The following is a 20,579-nucleotide window of genomic DNA, read 5'->3' on the forward strand; positions in this document are numbered from 1 at the left end:
TCTCCCCTTGCAAATGGGCTAAGTACTCTGCCAAGGTCACACAAGCAGGAAGTGGCAAAGCTAGGATTCAGACACCAAAGGAAAGTAAGTGCTGTGTTAGAAGTATTATCTGTTTGATCCCTTTCATTTACTGTCTCACTGACTCAGGGGAGAAGGAAGGAAACAGATGAAGTGTGCCATGAAGCCATGCCAGTTACTTATTTCTCAATTTTTCTTTCTTTAAATTTAGAAACAGTCTCCTCTCTTCCCCCTGCTATGGCCTCAAATGACTAGGATAAGTTTTATTGAAGAGACTTATGTTTTGCTTTCATGAAGACTAGAAATTGCCTAATAGCCAGGAAATAATAGGTTATGTGTTCATAAAGAATCCCTAGGACTCTTCCCTTGATGGGGTGCGAAGTAATTGTCAGACAACACTTAATAGCTCTCCTTAACGTCAGCATGAGACCAGAAGTGCTGAACAATGTTCTTCTGCCCATCTTACTAGGAAGGATGATAAAAATTTGAGGGCTAGAAAGGCACATTTTGAAAGGTCAGCCAACCAGTCAATCACTTAAAAAAAAAGAATCAATCAAACAGCAAGTGCTTTGCAAATCCCAGTAAGGTACAAAGGACAATTCTAGGCTTTAGGAGAGAGAAGGGAAAAAACATCAAGAAAGGAAATAAAGAAAATAGAGAGATGGGAAGGAGAGAAGGAACCAAGGAATGGGAGAAGCTAGAGAGGAGAGAACACTAGCAGCCTCTGTAGGCAATTGAAATCCCTCTCCCATCATCACTTCGTCCTTCAGTGAAAATAATTTTTTAGAAGATTTATTTATTTGAGAGAGAGAGAGAACAGGAGCAGGAGAAGGGGAAGAGGGAGAGAATCCTCGAGCAGACTCCAAGCTGAGCACAGAGCCCAATACGGGGTTGGATCCCAGGACTCGGAGATCACGACCTGAGCAGAAACCAAGAGCAAACACTCAACCAACTGAGCCATCCAGGTGCCCCTCGCTGAAAATAATTCTAAAAAATCCTACATTATCCTTATAAGTTATATTGTGATATTATAGATTTTACATACTTCTTTGGCCTATTATCAACAAAGATAGTTGGAGAACAGAAGACAATAGATGCAATTAGCCTTTGATCTTCAATGATCACTGTAAGTTCTCTGAAACCCGTGTATCAGCTAAACAACACTAGGCTGCTTTGAAATTCCAGTTTACTAAGTTTTTATAAAGTCTTTCAATTATGTTTTTTCCTTAACATACAATGGTTCTTTCCTTTTGTGGCCACGTTCAGTATTAACCCAAATTAGATCCCCACGAAGCTCACTGTGGAGGAGTAAATGACAAGATATTTCCTATGCTAAGGAGATAGACTGTGATTTGTAGTTCAACAATTATTTTGTGCACTATTTCCCTAGGACAAAAAAGTCAGTATTTTTCTACTTGTGTTCCTTTTCCAAAAACCTTTTCTCTGAAGTTCAATTCAAATATCTGTTGAGGGTGGTCTAAAAATGAGACAAAAATGGGAGAGCTCGTACAGACCATCCAACCTCATGAAACAAATTTTATCAAGAAAGACCCATGTTCCTATTTGCTCAAGACAATTCCAGTATATCTTTGTGCTCCTGATGGCATTTTTAATATTACCTCCTTTAACTCCCAGACATGTCCCAATTTGGATGATAACTTTCATGGTCGCCTAGAACATATATCTAAATATGTGCATAGAAGAAACATATTTTTTTATTGCAGCAGAAAAATATGAGTACCTTAGACTCAGTACCTGTTATGTGATCTTACATAATTTATTATCTCTCTGAGCCTCAGTGTCCATATTATAAACTGGTAGATGAAGTTATCTCCTTAAATTTTTGTGTGAGGATCCAAAAAGATAAGGTCTATGAAAGTGCTTGACAGATTAGAAAGCTCTCACAACTGCTGACAATCATTGTTCTGATTCAGCTTTCTATAAACTAGGTATAAGGTAGAACCAAGAAACTACAAAAACTGAAGACCTGGAAAATAGGATTTCATAAGAAATAGTTGAATCTATCTGACTTCAGACTGGAACAAGAACAAAAATCTTTATGTTTAATTTCTAGGTCACTAATCTGGCCATTTAGAGACTAGTAAACATTAACATACACACACACAGACACACACAGACACAATATGTTGAATGTTGTACAGGCTATATATTTTATCTTGTATTATTTATAATACATTTTTTTAAGATTTTATTTATTTGACAGAGACAGAGAGAGATCACAAGTAGGCAGAGAGGCAAGCAGAGAGAGAGGGGGGAAGCAGGCTCCCTGCTGAGCAGAGAGCCCGATGTGGGGCTCGATCCCAGGACCCTGAGATCATGACCTGAGCCGAAGGCAGAGGCTTAACCCACTGAGCCACCCAGGCGCCCCTATAATACATTCTTAAAAGAATATATTTAGCCCCATTTTACAGATCAGGAAACATCAAGCTTGAAGTCAAGAGATTTTCCCAAGATCACACCTGTGGGGGGTGGGGGGAATCAGAGTTGTATCGTAATCCCCTTCGAATGCATATCTGGAAAGAACTCATTTGTTTAAGCCCTGTTGCTGTGATATGATAACATTTAATTTCCTGATTGCCCTTGTATTCAGAGATCAAATTATTGGTACATTTACATTAATCTGAAGGAATAAAGTGAAGGTGATCCCATAACTACCATCTAGGTATTTTCACTAGGACATATGTTGATAATAGATTTAATCAATGGTGTTGTTTAGGGTACTTTATAGATGGATTTAATAACAGATTTTTATTTCTTCTCATCTGCCCTAAGAGTTGATTTCAATAAAGCCGATGAAATAAGCCCAACTACTTAATTTAGCATTAGGAAAGCTCAGTGTGCTTTGTGTTTCTTTACCTGTTCAAACAGGTTACCAGATAGGTGGCTTATCCGTTTTTTGAAGAGGTTGCTTGTTTGTTGCAGTCCAACAGTGCAAGTCATTGTGATCCTCTTTTATTCCGTCAGTGCTGTCAGGAACCTCTGAGCAGTAAGTGAACCAAAGCAACAAGGGTCCAACTTGCTTTATTTTGGTCAGCAGGCCAAATGTAAGCCAACTGTTAAATGTGTTTTAAAAATAAAAGGCAAACAAACAAAACAAAACAAAAAGATTTAAAGATCATGAAAACAGTCTCCTTTCCAAGCTTTTAAATTATTTATTTTGAACTCTGAGGATTTTTTTTTTATTTTATTTTGATTATAAATTCTTTCTGCCCAAGAACAGAGCAGTAAATTTGGCTCGATGTCCCAAAAAAAGAGCAGAATTTTTGGCACTGAATCATTATAACAACATAATTTTCCAGCTCATGCCTACTCTTTATCTAGATTAGAGAAGCATTTATTTTTACAGCAAATCTAGGTTCTTTATAGTGAGAAGTGGTAATACTGCGCGATAGAGAATCAGTCGGAGGATTAACCCACTAAGCGAGTGGCTTACGGTGAGTAAACTGGCAACTTGGGAACACAGGAGAATCTTACGGTTTATACTTTGTGAAGTTCCCTGTCATTGTTGAGTTGACAGGACTCAAAAAGTGGAAAAAATACACAAGTATAGGTTCCGGAGACTTAAACCAGAAGAGCTCCTGGGAATAATGTTAGTAATTCTCCCTTTGCGTCTTCATGCTCTACAGCGCTTCTACAAGTCCTGGTGGTTCTACGGAAGAAGCGTTGTTTGAATCTGTCCCTGTCTTCACCCCTTCCTTCAGGTACTCCTCACAGGCACGGAGCAATCCCTGCCACACTTGCCGCATGGCTTCCAAAACACTCGTCTCTCCAACCTTTAGTCTCATGGTTTGCACACTCTTTAAGCTGTAGAAATCATTTATGTGTCTAAAATTGTATGTGGATGCTCACTGGGGTGGGGCGAGGAAAAGAAGATGTTTTGCTTGAAGGAAATCCAGAACCAAGAGTGTTTAAAAACCAAAGCTCTAACCCAGTTCATTTTCTAACCCTAGTGTTGCATCAAGAATCATCTGAGAGGCATAAGATACGCATCCTGTATCCTGCCCCCCATGAGTTCATTTGGTAGCTATGGCTGGGATAGGACTCCGAAACCTTCATTTTTAACTGACATCCCCAGGTGATTCTGATAGATCTGGTTCCAAGCCCATTTCTGAGAAATACTACCAGTTCTGTCCAGTCTCTGCATCTTGATCTCACCGCAGGTCTACTTAGGGAATCCTACTGGCATCCCAAATATTAATTTCAGGTATATAGGCTAGACAGTTCAAAATCTGACCTTCACCTGCCTCTAAAACTCTCTGTACACACCTCCACTGGGCCAGATTTGTCATTCTTCCTTGAGCCCAGCTTGCCCTTTCATACCTTGGTTCCTTTTTTATTGTCACTACCTGGAGTATTTTTCTACCTGGGATAGATTTTCTGTTTTTAAGGCCCAGTGTAAACATCGCCCTCTCTAGAAACCCTCTCTCATCTGCCCCTTTCCAGAGTTAAACCATCACGTCCTCTTCTGGCATATTCAATTTACAATAGCCCTAATCACTTTATATTTAAAAAAATTATGTTTATCTCCTCGACTGAACCATGGGATCCTTGAAGCCAAAGATACCATCTTAATCACCTGCATTTCCATGGCACAGCAAAAATTTTGGTATATGGTAGGAGATCAACATATATTTGTCAAGATAATTAAGTCACCATTTGTGTCATATGGCAGGATAGTAGATAAAGAACTGGACAGGTGTTCAGTGGAGTTGGGCTGCTTTGCTCTTCTACCACTTCCTAGGTTTCTGAGTACAAGAAAATGGCTTAATGCCAATAAATTTGACAACTTAGATGATATAAATTTCCTGGAAATTCACATTTCAAAAACTGATGATGAAGAAATAGGAAAAATATGTATATATGAATAGCTACCTATGAATGAATGAATAGAATTATAGCTATGAAGGAAATTAAACTCATAATAATTTTGAAAAACATTCCCACAAAGAAAATTCCAAGTCAAGATGGTATTTCCAGAGGATTATATCAAAGATCTGAAGAAGAATTAATACCAATCTTACACAAATTCTTACAGAAAATAGAGTTTTGGGGAACTCATTTTTAATTCATTTTATTACCCATAACATTATCTTGATACCAAAATCTAAAAAGACAAAACTAAAGACCAATGGAATGAGATATACACAAAAATGTTTAACAAAATATTCACATTAAACCCAGCAATTTAAAAAAACGTGAATACATTGTGTCCACATAGTTTTGTCCCAGAAATGGAAGATTAACACTCAAAAGCAAAACAAAACAAAAATCTTTATATACAGTATTTTTTGACGAAGGGAAAAAACTGTGATTACTCAAAAGATGTACAAAAAGCACTTGACAAAATTCAACACCCATTCAAGATTTAAAACTCGGAAAACTAGGAATAAAAAGAATTTTCCCTTCCTGATAAAAGACTAACAAAACCTACAGCTAATATAACTAATGATAAAAATTGAAAATTTTCCTTCTAAAATGGAGGGGGAAAGGCAAGAATATCTCCTCCGACTGCTTCTATTCAACATTTTACAGAGTAAGAGAGAGGGGGTGATGGAGCAAATAGGGGAATCAAGACTGGCAACATGTTTATAAATGTTAAAGCCAGATGACAACTGTTGATGACAGTGACCCATGTTATTCACTCTATTTTTATGTATGTATAGAATTTTCCACCATTGTCGGGGGAAAGCCATTCTATAGAAAGAACCAGCTTTCTTCATTTTGTCCACTATTCCAGTGCCTTCACAAAGGCTTGAGTTGGGTTTTGAATGATGCAGAAGGCTACGCAGAAAAAAAAGGGAGGACAGAAAAGGTTAGGAATAAATAGAAACAAGAACAGACCTTCTGTGCTGTAAAGGTAGATGCCTTTTTGAAGACGATATGCGCTGGGAAAAAGAGGGGGAGATATAACGTAAGTTTGGAAACATTGGGTTGAATTCAATCATTAAAGACCCTGAAAACCTCATAAAGAACAATACAACTTCTTTTTCTGTATCCAAACTCCACCTTAATCCATTATGGAAGTATTTACTGAAGTCCATCAAAGGCTCAAAGAACAATTTAGATCAAACAGCATAACAGCAAATATCATTAGAACAAAAAACAAACACACAAACCTCTTCCCCAAAAGAGACTTCAGTGTACCAAAAACCAGATTTAGATCTCATCTGTTATTGGTAACTCTTCATTCAACAATATTTCAGTATAACCAAAATTTGACCTTCTTTTGGAGTTTACTGTTTCTGTGGCTTGTGTAAGACATAATAATGTCAAATCCTTGCCAATTCTAAACTGACCAGGATTTAGCAGGATTCACTCGATGTCCTAGGAAGAAGTTTCAGGCCCAAAAGCTTAGAAATGGAATTAATTTCTTGCCATAAATTTAGATAGATAGATAGATAGCCCAAAAGCTTAGAAATGGAATTAATTTCTTGCCATAAATTTAGATAGTTACTTAACTTCTCATGTGTAAATTGGAAATAATAAAGCCTTTCTCGAAGACCAGCATACTTAAATGAAGCAAAATGTCACATGGAAAGTCAATATAAGGAACTTAGCACAGTGATTGGTCAGTAGAAATGTTTCCGTTCACTCTAACACAGCATCTAGAATTCTGCCTCATTGTCACATCTGAGAAGCTGCCTGCAACCCACCTGCCTCCCACCCAGAAGAGTGAGACAGTCTGATGGCAAGGAATCCGTGGAACCCCGCTTGTTTTTTCCTTTTCTGGAATGCCCCGCATGCTCGCTTGCTTCCTGTAGCCAATCAAGAAAGGCCAAATTTACCTGAAAACCAATTATGAAGTCTTCTTCACTTCCAAAATCCCACTCTAATAGAATGCTTGCCAGTACAAAGCCATCTCAATATTTCTTCTTTTTAGTCTATAAAACACACCTCCCCTTTTTAATACATTTGTACACCTGCTGAAACAGTTGTGACCACAGATGAGTTCTCTTAATGTGAGTTTATGAAAAAATAACCTTCATTAATTTTGTCCCAGGTGTAGTTTTGCCTTTGACGCATTATTTTCTCCTGGTTCTGAAAATGGGGCTGAGCACTGGATCAGGAAGTGAGCTCTCCAGAGCATTACTGTTTTCATTGAAAAAGTTCTGAAGTCAAACAAGTGTCTGAAACTTACTTGACAATGCATACAGCCTTGTGGGGGTCATTGGTATATTTGAAGGCCTGGAGTGAAAGACCCTTGTGTTTAAGCTGATATGATCCAAGTTTCTTCCACACACCAGGGAATTCTTTCTTATCTTCCTCATAATGCTATAGTAGTCAAGTTACCAACCCTTTGGTGGTGGGGTTGGGGGGTGGGTGTCACTCTCCCATAACCTAATAATGTACCCAGAGGGTGCTAACTAGGTAATGAGAAAAATAGGGAAAAACAAAAAAATAGGGATGCAAACAAAGGAGAAGACAAGCTCATATAGAAGGAAAAAGAAAGAAAAGGGAGAGGGGAAATAGAGTGGAATGACAAACAGCTAAGGCATATGTGGGAAGAAATAATATATTGGGAGAAATTATGTCTTTTCATTCAAAATCCTGTTAGGTTCAGGAGTGCTGCATTGGAATCACTGAAGTGTCAGTTGTTTTAGGCAAGCAGAAGTTGAGCTCCCTTCTCTAATCTTTCTTTTGAACTAGGTTTTGGTCATCCTTGAGGCCTACGTGCGGATACATTTCAAATTAGGGCTTCAATGTTGTCTGGCTTTGAAGAGCACTTAAGCTTACAAAAGAAAGAAATTGGTACATTGCAGTGTCAAGCTAAATAGATGATTTATTGACATTTTTTCAGAACTACTCTAGGTTATTTTTTGTGGCATGTATCCAAATGGAATAGCACCAAGGTGTTTATATCGGCTCAATTTCTACACTACTCTAATATCTGCCATGAAGTATTTTTATGGCATGTAACCTTTCCCTCTAAATGAGGGTTTGGTCTTCCTTTAAGTTGTAAGTTGATCAGTGTCCGACTATTTGAGGAATTATAGCTGTACCCAGCAACTTGCAAGGCTGGAGGCAAACAGGCTGACAATTGCTTTGCGTTATTCTACTTGGGACCAATTTAGAAGGCCGGCTAGCTGTCATGCATATAGGTGAGCGTAAGCGAGATTGTCACTAGGCTGCCTCAGTGCTCAAGGTCTTGCCCAACAGAAATGTCCATGTGATTCCACTTAAGATCGCTGTGTCCCTCTGTACAAGGACTTCCCTGCACAAGGGTGCTAGAGTAGAGGGCAAGAGGTAGGCAAATCCAGATCACCCTTTTGCTAAGGCATTTGCCCACGGGGCTGCATTTGCCCAAATTCATCAATTTTTCCAAATTTGCACACGAGTGCCTTACACATGAGCAGCAGCCTGGCCTCCTTTCGTTCATTCATTCATTCATTCATTCACCTTTTTCTGAGTATCCCCTGAGGACAAGTCATAGTTCTAGATATTGTAGCCCATAAAAAGATGAAACTATCCAGTCTAAAGAGATTAAACACATACACAAATATAAAGCTGAAAAGGATAAAAGGAGCACAAATGAAATACCAGGGAGCAGGTTCCAGATTTTGGGGCCCATCTCTGGTTTCCTCCAGGTGGTACCTTCATTTTCACTGTTCCTAATCTCTTTTATTTTCCTGCCTTGGACAGGAAGGTCCTGCCTTCTTCTTCCTCATTGTACCTCTGTCCTACAACAGACTCTACCATCTTGTGACCCACACCAATGGCCTGCAAACTTCTGTACATGGTCAGACAATAGTTTAGGCCCTGTGGTTTACAACTACTTACCTCTGCGGTTAAAGGCAGAAGTGGCCATAGACAATACATAAACAGAGGAGCACAGCTGTGTTCCAATAAAACTTTATTTATGGACACTAAAATTCAGATTTCACATACCTTGTAATACGTGATGAAATATTATTCCTCTGGGTTTTTTTTTTTTTTTTTCCCTAACCATTTAAAACATAAAACCCATCCTTAGTTCATGGGCCATACTCACACAGCCAGCAGGCTGGTTTGGCCCATGGGTCCACATTTTGCTGACTCCTAACCTAGAGCATGTATAGGGTAGGGAGTAGCCCCCAGAGCCGTTAATATGCAAGCAAGGTGGGGGCAGAGGATAGAAGAACAGAAGGGAGGCAGATAAGAAGGTCCAATATAGAAACCTACTGGGAAGTTAAATCTTACAGTGCCCTTGTGCAAGGCTTGTAGGATCTTTATGTATGCAGAACTGGTTTGGTAGAATAGGCTGACTTTATGTGAGCATTGGTAACTTGTCATGACATGGGTTCTAAGTTTGTACGGCAAAGGCCAGCTGTTTACCAAAATGTCTCCCTCTTCTTCAAGGTCAGGCAGATAGGATACATTTTCCATCCACACTTGCTGTTAGCTATGGCTGTGTAACTGGTTCTAACCATGGAATGTAAGCAGAGGTGAGGAGAGGTTAGGTGAGTCACATTTAAGGACAGGGAAGAGCTCACTCCCCTCTTCTCCCAGCTGAAGGGCCTTGAATATGGGCTTGCATTAGATGGTGGAGCACAAGGATGAAGGAAACTTGGTCCCTCAAGGACCACATAGAGAAGAGCTGCTCACTTGCCCAGGAACATCCACCTGAGACAGTTACAAGAACAGGAAAGATACCTTTGCATTTACAAATTTTATATATATATACATATGTGTGTGTATATATATATATATATACACACACACATATAATTTATAGTTTATTTATTTATAATTTATATATATTATACATTCATAATCTATATATATATAATTTAGCCTCTTTGTTACAGCAGTCAGTGCTACCCTAATTAACACAGCTGTCAAATGTAGAGCCATGTCTTTTTAACCTTTATGCTTCCATCATCTGTTTCAATACTTGGTCCACAACTGTTGTTGATTAAAGAACTGATAGACTAAAAGAAACATCACTGCCATTCTATATCCTCCCATCATCCATTGACCTGCCTTTATCTTCTCTCCTGAGTGGTTCCTTTATCTTCTCACGATGCCACTCAGCTGCCCAAGTTCGCTGGATTGTACTAACCCCTCCAGTCTTACCTCAGTAATATTCTTGGAGCAATACTTCTATTTCCTTGTGTGTAAAATCTATGCTTATTCAGCTGACTAGAGCTTTAAACTAATGGATGCTAAGGTGTAAATGACTAAAATGGTTTATTGCATGGTCATTATCCACAGAATACGAAACATATATTCATATTTTAAAAAGAAAAATTTGTGCCTTAATATGAGAAGCAAGCACAGAATTTTTTTTTTCCTCCATCAATGAAGCATTCAACGAACTTTCCTTTGGGACACAAATGATACACGAGTATTTCCCAACTAAAGAGACAGACAAAATCACAGGAAGAAGGAAAGATCTAGAATACAAAGATCTAGAATACAACACCTAAAGTATCAAAAAAAAAAAAAAAACCCTTAATATCAGGTTTTCACTGTCTTTAAGTCCTTATGGTTCTGAAATTTATATTCTAATCTTAACTGTCTATTCTTCATTTTCATGGATGTGAAATCTTAGGTTCTGAAAGGACTTGGATGTCATCACGTCTAGCCTCTCACCTTTAGAGAAATACATGCTGCCATTATCGATAATATAATCCTTTACACAAAGAATTCTACCCCACCCCCAGTCTTCTCTTCACTAGGCTAAGTAGCCCCAATTCCTACAGGAATTTTTTGCAAATATATTTTAATCCATTCGTCTTTTTCATTTTTCCTCCAGTTGTTCACTCTTTCTCAGGTTACAGGGTTCAAAAAGGGACATGAGAGTCTGTATAAAGACATAACCAACAAGGCCAGCCAGGACTCTGTATAGACAGAGTTGAAAGCTGCCACCCCGGTTTGATTTGACATGCAGGAAAGCTCCTGGTTCTCCTCTTCTCCAGCCCCACTCCCCCAGCCAAAAATAGCTCCCATATCTTGCCTGCCAGAGCTGATTTTCCCATCAGTGGAGGGCCTTTGGGAAAGTGAAGGGGAGAGGCAGCTGATATTTCTTAAGAAAATGTACTTGGCTCTACACTGGATACATTATATACATTATTTCATTTTTTAAAATATTTTATTTATTCATTTGAGAAACAGAGAGAAAAAGCATGAGTGGGGGCGAGGGGCAGAGGGAGAGGGAAAAGCAGACTCCCCACTGAGCAGGAAGCCCAACATTGGACCTGATCCCAGGACCCCAAGATCACCCGAGCCTACGGCAGATGCTCAATCGACTGAGCCACGCAGGCACCCCTACATTATTTCATTTAGATCTTATGAGGATCTTGAGAAGTTATTAGTGTATATAACATAAAGGGGACAGTAAGTATTCACTAAGGGCACCTGGGTGGCTCAGTCGTTAAGGGTCTGCCTTCGGCTCAGGTCACGATCCCAGGGTCTTGGGATCGAGTCCTACATCAGGCTCCCTGCTCAACAGAGAGCCTGCTTTTCCCTCTTCCTCTCCCCCTGCTTGTGTTCCCTCTGTCACCGTCTCTTTCTGTCAAATAAATAAGATCTTTAAAAATTTTTTTTAAAAATTAGTATTCACTGAAGTATAAGAACCCAAGCTCTCTGGTCTGAGAGACCTGGGTTTGGATTCCAGCTCTTGCATTCACCGTCTGTCAGACCTTAGCTAATTTGTTTATCCTCGGCCTTTAAAAGCTCTGGTCTCACTTATATAGTTTGAGACCCACAGCACAGCATGTTGTGAGGAAAAACTGACATGACGTAAATGCGTAACCCAGTTTGTGCCTCCTGACAAAAAATGTTCAGGATGTTTGAGCCACAATTATTATTAATCCCATTTTACAGATAAGGAAATTGAGAGTCAGCAAAGTTAAAAGATTGGCCTCACGGCACAGCTAGAAAGCGGTAGATATAGAATGTGAACCTAACTTTGCCTCCAAAACTCGTGTTCTTTCCACTGCTGCTTCCAAAAGACTTCTCATAAGCTCATGTGAGTTGCCTAGGAGAAGTCCATCAGTTCTGCCACTATAATTTTAGACTGTCCAACTTAAGAACACAAGTATGTAGCTTTGAAATGATGTAAGCAAGCAAGTCAATAGGCAAGCCTTCGGAGCTGGAGAGAATGAGTCAGAAGAAAAGGCTCCAAGAAAATGTGGTGTGAAAGGGAGAAGGGAACGAAAGGGCTTTGAGGGAGCTAGACCGTCCAAGGCCGCTGGTCAGGACACTACGAACATTCCAGAATTGAGCACCAAAGACAACACAGGGTGGTGTTGAAAGCCGACTCACTCATATCACAACACCTCTGACAGGAACTTGAGAGGGAGATGGGACGGTTCATCCTCTGACCCGGACCTGAGTCAGAAAGCAGCTCCATTTTTCAAATCGATAAGGGAGAAAATGCTTAAAGAAAGGAAGATCCTTTGTCAAGGAGAAGCAAGACTAAGGGAAGCCTGAAGGTGAGCTTGCTCGGTTCAGTTTCTTAGGGTTCTCAGTCAAGCTAGAGTTCACACTTTGAGTCGGTATTTGTTTTATGTCTCATGGTATACTTTCTACATTCAAGCAAAAGATAGTGATGAAATTCTTGACTCCAAAGCTAGACATGCAGGAGTCAAATCCTGGTTCCTTCACTTCTAGCTGTGGGATTCTGGGCACATTACTTGCCTGTGTATACCCTAGGCTCTTCATCCACCAAATGGGGATATGAAGAGTACCTATCCTCTAGTGAGAATTCAGTGAGTTAAAATATATGAGCAGATTTAATTCATTTATCGTATATTATTTTACTTATTATATATTCATTTGATTTATTAATATATTCATATATCATGTGTATATTCATTATATATATGTATATATATTTTAGATATTGTTATTATTTTCTTATTGAATCCTCACAACCAGTCAAGAAACAGAGACCAATGAAGTTTCAGTGGCTTGCTCAATCTTTCCCCCACTAGCAGCAAGAGGGATCAGAACCCAAGGAGAGAATTTGATATAACTCTATGTCCAGTTGTCCTCTACATTACCATACTGCTTTTGTTCCATGGGATGGTGTGATGTGTAGAGGCAAGTCCCGTGGCCCATCAGATGGTGTTTTCCAAATAATCTGAAGTTTTCTTTTATTGCTAAACAGTCCGTTCTGGGACTTAGGGACTGGCCTTCACCCAACATGGAATGGCCATCTGCATGTGGCCAAGAGCCCTCATTAGGGACAAAACATCAAAACATCAGCCTACTTACTCCTAATACAGAGAAGAGCAAATGAAATAAAGGCGGAGGGCAAATGGGCTAAGATGCACTGAACAAAATGTTTATTGAACTATAACTGCAAACAGCCGTTGCTCACCTGGAATTAAGGAGGGCATCACCATCCTCATCCTCACCACCACACAGGAGCTGGAGCGGCAGATAGGTTCTGGTGAAAATAAAAAAACGGTTCCCTTCAGATGCATCCATTTCAAAGTTTTGGCTGGGTCATTCTGTAGCCGAGGGGGATGGCTACGGAAGTGAGGAGATGAGTCATAGGAACTAGCGCTGCTCTACACAAAAATGTTAGGTGCTAACTTCTTTGTGAAAGCAGCTGCCTTTCAAATTATGGGGCAGTTTCTCTTGCTCCCTCTTCCTGAATTAACGTTTGCTCTCAAAATGCGTGTGTCTGTGTGTGTTATGCAACAGCTGGTGGCCGGACATAAATCAATAAGCATGCAAGCATGTGTGCAGTTCACACCGGTGGGAAAACCTGGAGAAGAGCACGCTTGGAGAGGCCACGAGCATCTCAGCCCTTCAGGAAGATGGGGAGTGCCAGTGGCCACAGTGAACTTCTCCGGTGAAACATCTGGACCATTCCTTGAGACAGACCAGATGGACTAGATCAGAGGTCAGGAGGTATTAACTCTACAGACATGAAATTGCCATTTTCCCAGATCCAAAGTTGCTGAATATTGGTCTTTTCTCATGGTTCAATCACCTATATTGCTAGGGTAATGAAGATGAATCTCAGGGTGAGATCAATCCCATTAAAGGGGGAGCAGGATCTCCCAAATATATGGTAGTAAGCAAGGGGGGAGAAAAGTGTCTCTGTTGCAGAACAACACTGACTTGGACCTCTAAGATCTAGATTAGTTACTAGGCACACCCATGATAGACTTCATGAAAGGATTTGATAAACAAAGGATTCTTTTGAATCACAGAAAAACTCATGCCTGATATAATTTTTGAATGTCTCCTTATACAACCAAACTCCATTTTGTCTGGCACAATCATGATAGCCCATGTACACTTCAAAATGTCTATCATTTGAGGCAACATGGACAGATGTAACTCAGTTTCAAAATATAAGATCCCAGGGGCGCCTGGGTGGCTCAGTCATTAAACGTCTGCCTTCAGCTCAGGTCATGATCCCAGGGTCCTGGGATCAAGCCCCGCATCGGGCTCCTACTCAGTGGGAAGCCTGCTTCTCCCTCCCCCATTTCCCCTGCTTGTATTCCCTCTCTGGCTGTCTCTCTCTCTGTCAAATAAATTAATAAAATACTTTTTAAAAAAAGAAAAAGAAAAAGAAATATATATATATATATATATGTGTGTGTGTGTGTGTGTGTATATATATATATATATACACACACAAGATCCCAGACTCTCCCAAACATTCTATGCTTATAACTCCTAATGGCAAGAAGAAATAGTCAGGTGAGTCAAAGCATTTCTCTACTGACCAAAATAAATGGGCAAATATTTTCTCTTCTGTTTTCTCTGGAACTTAAATGTTCCTATGGGATCAGACCATTCCCTGATATTTCTTCCCTCCCAGCCCAGCCTCTCTCTGGCTCTGGACCTTAGCAAAAAGGGAGGAGAGATCACCAATGGGGCTAAAGATGGGGACAGAATTTTCTCAAGCCATCTTCTTGACACACAATTTAAAGACAAGAGCTAACTTTATTGTTCTTATCACTCAGCAAAATAAAGTGAATGTATTTCAGTCAAAAGTCAGCCTCCTACGTGAAGGAGTCCGCAGTGGCAGTTCTGCTTATGCGCTGTTAAATGGCTTGATTTTTTTTTTAAGGCCCCAGAGACATTTGTGTTAGAGAAAGCTCAGTTTTTTATTGCTGCTGCTTTTCTCTGAAACACAAAGGGTTAACTCAATCCATGGGTCAGAAGACCTATAAAAACTCTGCCACTTCCCAGAAGACCCTCAAGAAGTACCCATTCGGTGCCAGTGCGAGCCCGTGCAAGAACGTGGATGCCACGTGCAGGGGGAGGGGACCCTGAATTAAATGGTGGTGTTCAAGTTGCCGACAGGGTAATGGAGAAAAGTGGGCATTTCTGGCTGCTTCCGCGATGGTCTCTGGAGTGACAGACTGTCACCTCTGTGATCATCTCAAACCCAGAAAACAAGGCTAACCAATTGGGGTTTGCCTGAGGGCCACAGAACCAAAACTCCAGCCAATGTTAACATAAACCTGGTAACTGTGATGGCCACAGGCATGAGCAGAAATAAGGACATCCACTGACTAACAAGCACCCAGGACCACAGACCTAATCCCCAAACCCCCACATCAGTCTGGCTTTAGCTGAGCTTTGGAATAAATGATTTAAAAGATCATAAATCATCTTCCTCAGACTGGAGGTTGCACAGGACAATTCTTAGATGAACCTGTGAGTTGAGAATATTCTGGGGCATTTCGACAAAAATATGTGGACAGAAATATGCTCTCGTGACAACTTTTGTACACCATTTTTGGGCACACTACGTTGTACTTACACATGCCTGTCTTCCCAAGTTGTCATGAGGATTGTTAAGAACAAGAATAAATAACTCTCCGTCACCATGGCTGTGACAGAGCCCAGTGCATCCTGGGAATCCAGTATATGCTGATTGAATGACTGGATGAATGCATGATCAAATTCATAGGAGCGCAGGAAAGATGTGCCATCTTGACAGTAAACACTACCCATTACTTTCCTTTTCCTTTAAAGATGTGGAGGACTTGGACTGCAAGTAAGAGACATGATATGGACTTACTACATTCCTTCCTAAGAGATCCACATTGGTACTAAGTACATTGACAGTGAAGAAAAAGGCAAAAAGAAAAAAATAATACTCCTTCCCAAGGCACACTATCTATGAATAAAGAGCATCATCCCATCTTGTTGCCATCAACATTTCAGCTGCTCCTCTCAGTGCTCCTGTACGGCTTTCCACTTGGGGAAGAGAGCAAGTGGTGGGAGGTTAGGCAAGGTCCTCAAGGAATTTAAAACAGCTCTGAGTAATACAAGCTTCCATAAGGGTTTCAGGAGCTTTGTGAAAGAGAGACAGATTCTTTTTTGCTTTCTAAACGGCTCATTTTTAGGGAGTCAGGACTTTGTCAATACAGTGAACAGAGGCAATAAGAGGAAACACGAACATCTGACAAGAAGGTCAGAGAACAAGGTGTAAGGGACGTAGGGGTATGGACCCAAATAAAATGATACAATAAGAATGTGTTGCATTTGTTCAGAGCAGGTAAAGGAGGTTTCATGATTAAATTCAAAAACAACATTAAAAACAAGAATTCCAGGAGGATGAATAAGCAGTTTGGAGATTCAGATTTTGCAGTTAAGAAAGTTCAGGAATGCTAGCCAAGTGCAGATAAGAGAGTGCCAAGGAAAAGTAATATGCAGCAAAAAGAAGAACACCAAAAACCAAAAACTGGGTATTTTACTTTGCCTTTCCCCATACTGAGGCTTTTGTAGAACTTTTCTGGAGCATATTAGAGGAAAATAATTATTTCTTTGTTTTAGGAAGTTAGAGGAGTCCATAGTAGACATTTTGAAAGAAAGTCTTGAAATGGCTGGTAAGTTGGGCCACGGATACAGAAATAAAGAATCATTTTGTCCTCAAGAGCCAAAGTATTTATTGAACTGCAATGATATTAACTACGTCTATAATAGGAACCAAATGCATTGACATGTTCCCATATCTGTCATTGCTGACCCTTTCTGAGTATTTTGCAAAAAGTATTATAAGGATAATTCTGGATTGCTTTCAGTTCTCCCTTAATATTTATTAAAGTCAATCAAATAGCCCATGGTTCCTACTTTCATGGGCATGTAATTATCCAGTTCTACGTGGAGTTGAATTAGCAGAGATAAATTGCTTTATTGTTCCTATCAACAGTGTTAACCAAACGTCCTTCAAGTGATATCCCCAAACAAAAATCAAATTTCAGCACAGGCACACTAATCAAGCCTGACTATGTGAACTATACAAAATACAAAACTGAAATTTTAAGTTAAAAGATGAATATGTTCTGAGGAGTCTAATCTACAATATGGTGATTCTCGTTAATAATACTGTTTTGTACACCTGAAACTTGCCAAGAGAGGAGATTATAAGTGTTCACACCACACACACCAAAAAGGTAGCTGTGAGGTGATGGATGAGGGCTTCATTTGATTTTGAGAATCCCTTCACAATGTGTAGATATATTAAATCCTCACATTGTGCCTTTAAAAAATTATTTTGTATAAATATAGAGAATTTTTCTTTGTCAGTCATAACTTAATGAAGTGGGGGGGGGAATCTAAAACTGAAACATGCTTTTATATCAAATAACTGAAGTTCATACTCTGGCTCTAATCAGTGATATCAATAAAATAAGATATTTAGTGTGATTTAAATCTTGGGAGAACCAAGAGAAATTTGCAACCTGACTATCATAAAATAAATGCCAGCAATGTGTGGGCAAATGAGATGAGGCCTAGTTTATCTGTAATCCTTCTTTTTTATTAGCAAAAATTAATCCAGGCTAGATCTCTTAGATTAGTGCTGGTAAAAGCTGGTAAAAACAGTAACATAAGAAACAACAATAGAAAAGAATAAAAATGAGACTAATCCAAAAAAAAAAAAAAATCCCCTCAGAGAGTGAGATTTAGAAGGCTGGCACTTTCTGGATAGCATACTAGGTTACAATATTGACCGTTTTGTGGTGTTTTTAGCACCTTTATTAGGATTTAAATTTATCCGCTCATATATTATTACTCTTCTGAGAAAATCTTTTGTTGAATACTGCCATTCCTCTTCCCTAACTGAAAAAAAACTTACATATGGAGATAGCTCTGAGATCCAGGTCTGTGATTTAAAAAATTTAAAAATTAACCATAAACACTTGTCTCAGTCTTAAGACAGTTACTTTTGATTAAGTGACTACAGAAACATGTTTGATTATACATTTTTTAGAAGTACTCTCAGGCAAATGCCCTGCATTTTATTTAAAATATTCTCCATGTAAGAACAAACCCAGATAGTATTTGAAGCTAGTATTATTAGAGAGACCCAGCATACTTTCTGGGTTTCTGTGATTCCTTTAAGTATTGCTGAACAAACACTAGTCATGTCTATGTCTTGAGCAGACTGAATTTGAATGGAAAATTACTAGCTTTATTATAATCACTTACAGACTTTTAAATTAAGCTGTCAATATTTTCAATAATGTATTTCACTCTTATTTTAAATTTTTAGTTAGATAAGCACTTCCTTTCTCCACTAGCTCCAGCTACTGCTAATTCAATATAGTCATTGAATAGGGTATCATGCTTCCCCCAAATAAGCAAGAATTAAGGACACAATCCATAGGCAAAAGCTCATTACTGCTGGCTTGTTTAACCCTTGAAATCGATCACATTAAAGCAGCAATTTAACCTGATGACCCTCATCAACTTAATTATCTCAATCACTCATTCTACAACTATTCTTATCCCCATACCACTTCAATTTCTCCCAAATCTTCTAGAAATCTGACCCTACGACCTAGCTTGTGTCTGTAGGCTGGCCCCCACTGCAATTCCCAGGCAAAGAAAAGTCCGCAGTCATCACTTACATTTGTGCTTCCGTGTTCCATGACAAAAGTTCCCGTGATGCAGCTTCGTTGACATAATAGAGCTCATAAAGATTCATGCTGATGTCCTTTTCAGAGAAATTAGACATATTTCTTAATGTGCTCGTACCAGCTACAGTTTTCCACTTCGATTTCTCCACTCACACCTTTGTAAAAAGAGGACATTGGCATTTCTATTGAACTGTAGTTTGAGTGTCATGTATTAATAGCATTAAGAGAAGATAATCGAGGTCAGAATTCTTCAGAATTCAACTTACATATTTTTTTGGTAAAAAAAAAAAAAAAAAAAAAAAAAAAAAAAACAAACAAACAAACAAACAAAAAAACAACTCTGGACTCAGTATAGAGAGTCTTAAGTTTGAACTCTTATCACCAGACCCATTTGGGGTCTCAATTTCCACAATTTTTAAAATGGGTGAGTTGAACTAGATGTCTCTGAAATCCCCTCTGAGTCCAACAACTTGAGAACATTTAAGACTTCTGAGAAGATGGAATGATTATTTTTCCAAAGCAGATGATAATGAACTTTTCCTTTGAGTCCTTGCTTTCGGAGTGTTTGCTCTCTTTATAAAGTTAAGTGTCACCATTTGTTGGAGAGAACAAGGAAACAGTATGTAGAGAACAAATGATAATCCAAAATGTGCTGATACCAGATTTGGAAAGACATTTGGGACATAACTCTCACTTAAAGACTTGAGTTGTAAAACAAATTTTCTAATAGCCGTAATAAAGCTCTGTATAACTCGTCTTGTCTCTGTGTCTGCACTAATGATGTAGTCTGAGACTTAGCCAAATGCCTGGCACATGAAAATAATATTTGCCGTGGGGTGGGTCCACTGTTTCCTCAAAATCTGGGGTTCGCCTTACTTTCCTATCATCATAAATAATTTATTGTTGAGTTCCACTAAAAAAACAGTAACTCAGTTTCCTAAAGTCAGTGGTAAGTAGTAAGCTTTGGCTGAGAGAGAGGGAGGTGGGGAGGAAAAGGGAAAACATAAGAAGAAAAGAAGAAAGCACAAGAAATAACCATACCCTGTGAATTGCTGGCAAGAATGTAATGGTAGAACCTTTATGGAAAACAATAAGGCAGTTCCTCAAAAAGTTAAATTGGAATTACCATGTAATCCAGCAATTTCATTTCTGGGTATATGCCCAAAGAACTGAAAACAGGGGCTCAAACAGATATATGGACACCAATGTTTATAATAGCATTGTTCACAATAGTCAAAAGGTAGAAACAACACAAGTGTCCATGAACAAATAGATGGATAAAGAAAATGTGGTATATCCATTCAAAGGAATATTATTTAGACTTTAAAAATATAAAAGTCTGACACATGCTAAGATACGGCTGAATCTTGATAACATTACACTAAGCGAAAAAGCCACTTAAAAAGGGCGAGTACTACAGGATTTCACTTACATAAGGGACTTAAAGTAGTCAAATTCATAAAGAGAGAAAATAAAATGGTGGTTTCCAGGGGTTTAGAGGAGGAACAGATAAGAAGTTACTGTTCATTGGGTACAAAGTTTAGTTTGGGAAGATGAAAAAGTTCAGGAAATGTGTGGTGGTGATTGTTGCACAATAATGTGACTCTATTCAATGTCACAGAACCACACTCCTAAAAATGGTTAAAGTGTGAATTTTATGTTATGCATACTTTATTACAATATAAAAAAATATATTCACAGCACTATCAAAGTCTT

Source organism: Martes martes (genome assembly GCF_963455335.1).
Source record: "Martes martes genome assembly, chromosome: 12".
Classification (NCBI taxonomy): Eukaryota; Metazoa; Chordata; class Mammalia; order Carnivora; family Mustelidae; genus Martes; species Martes martes.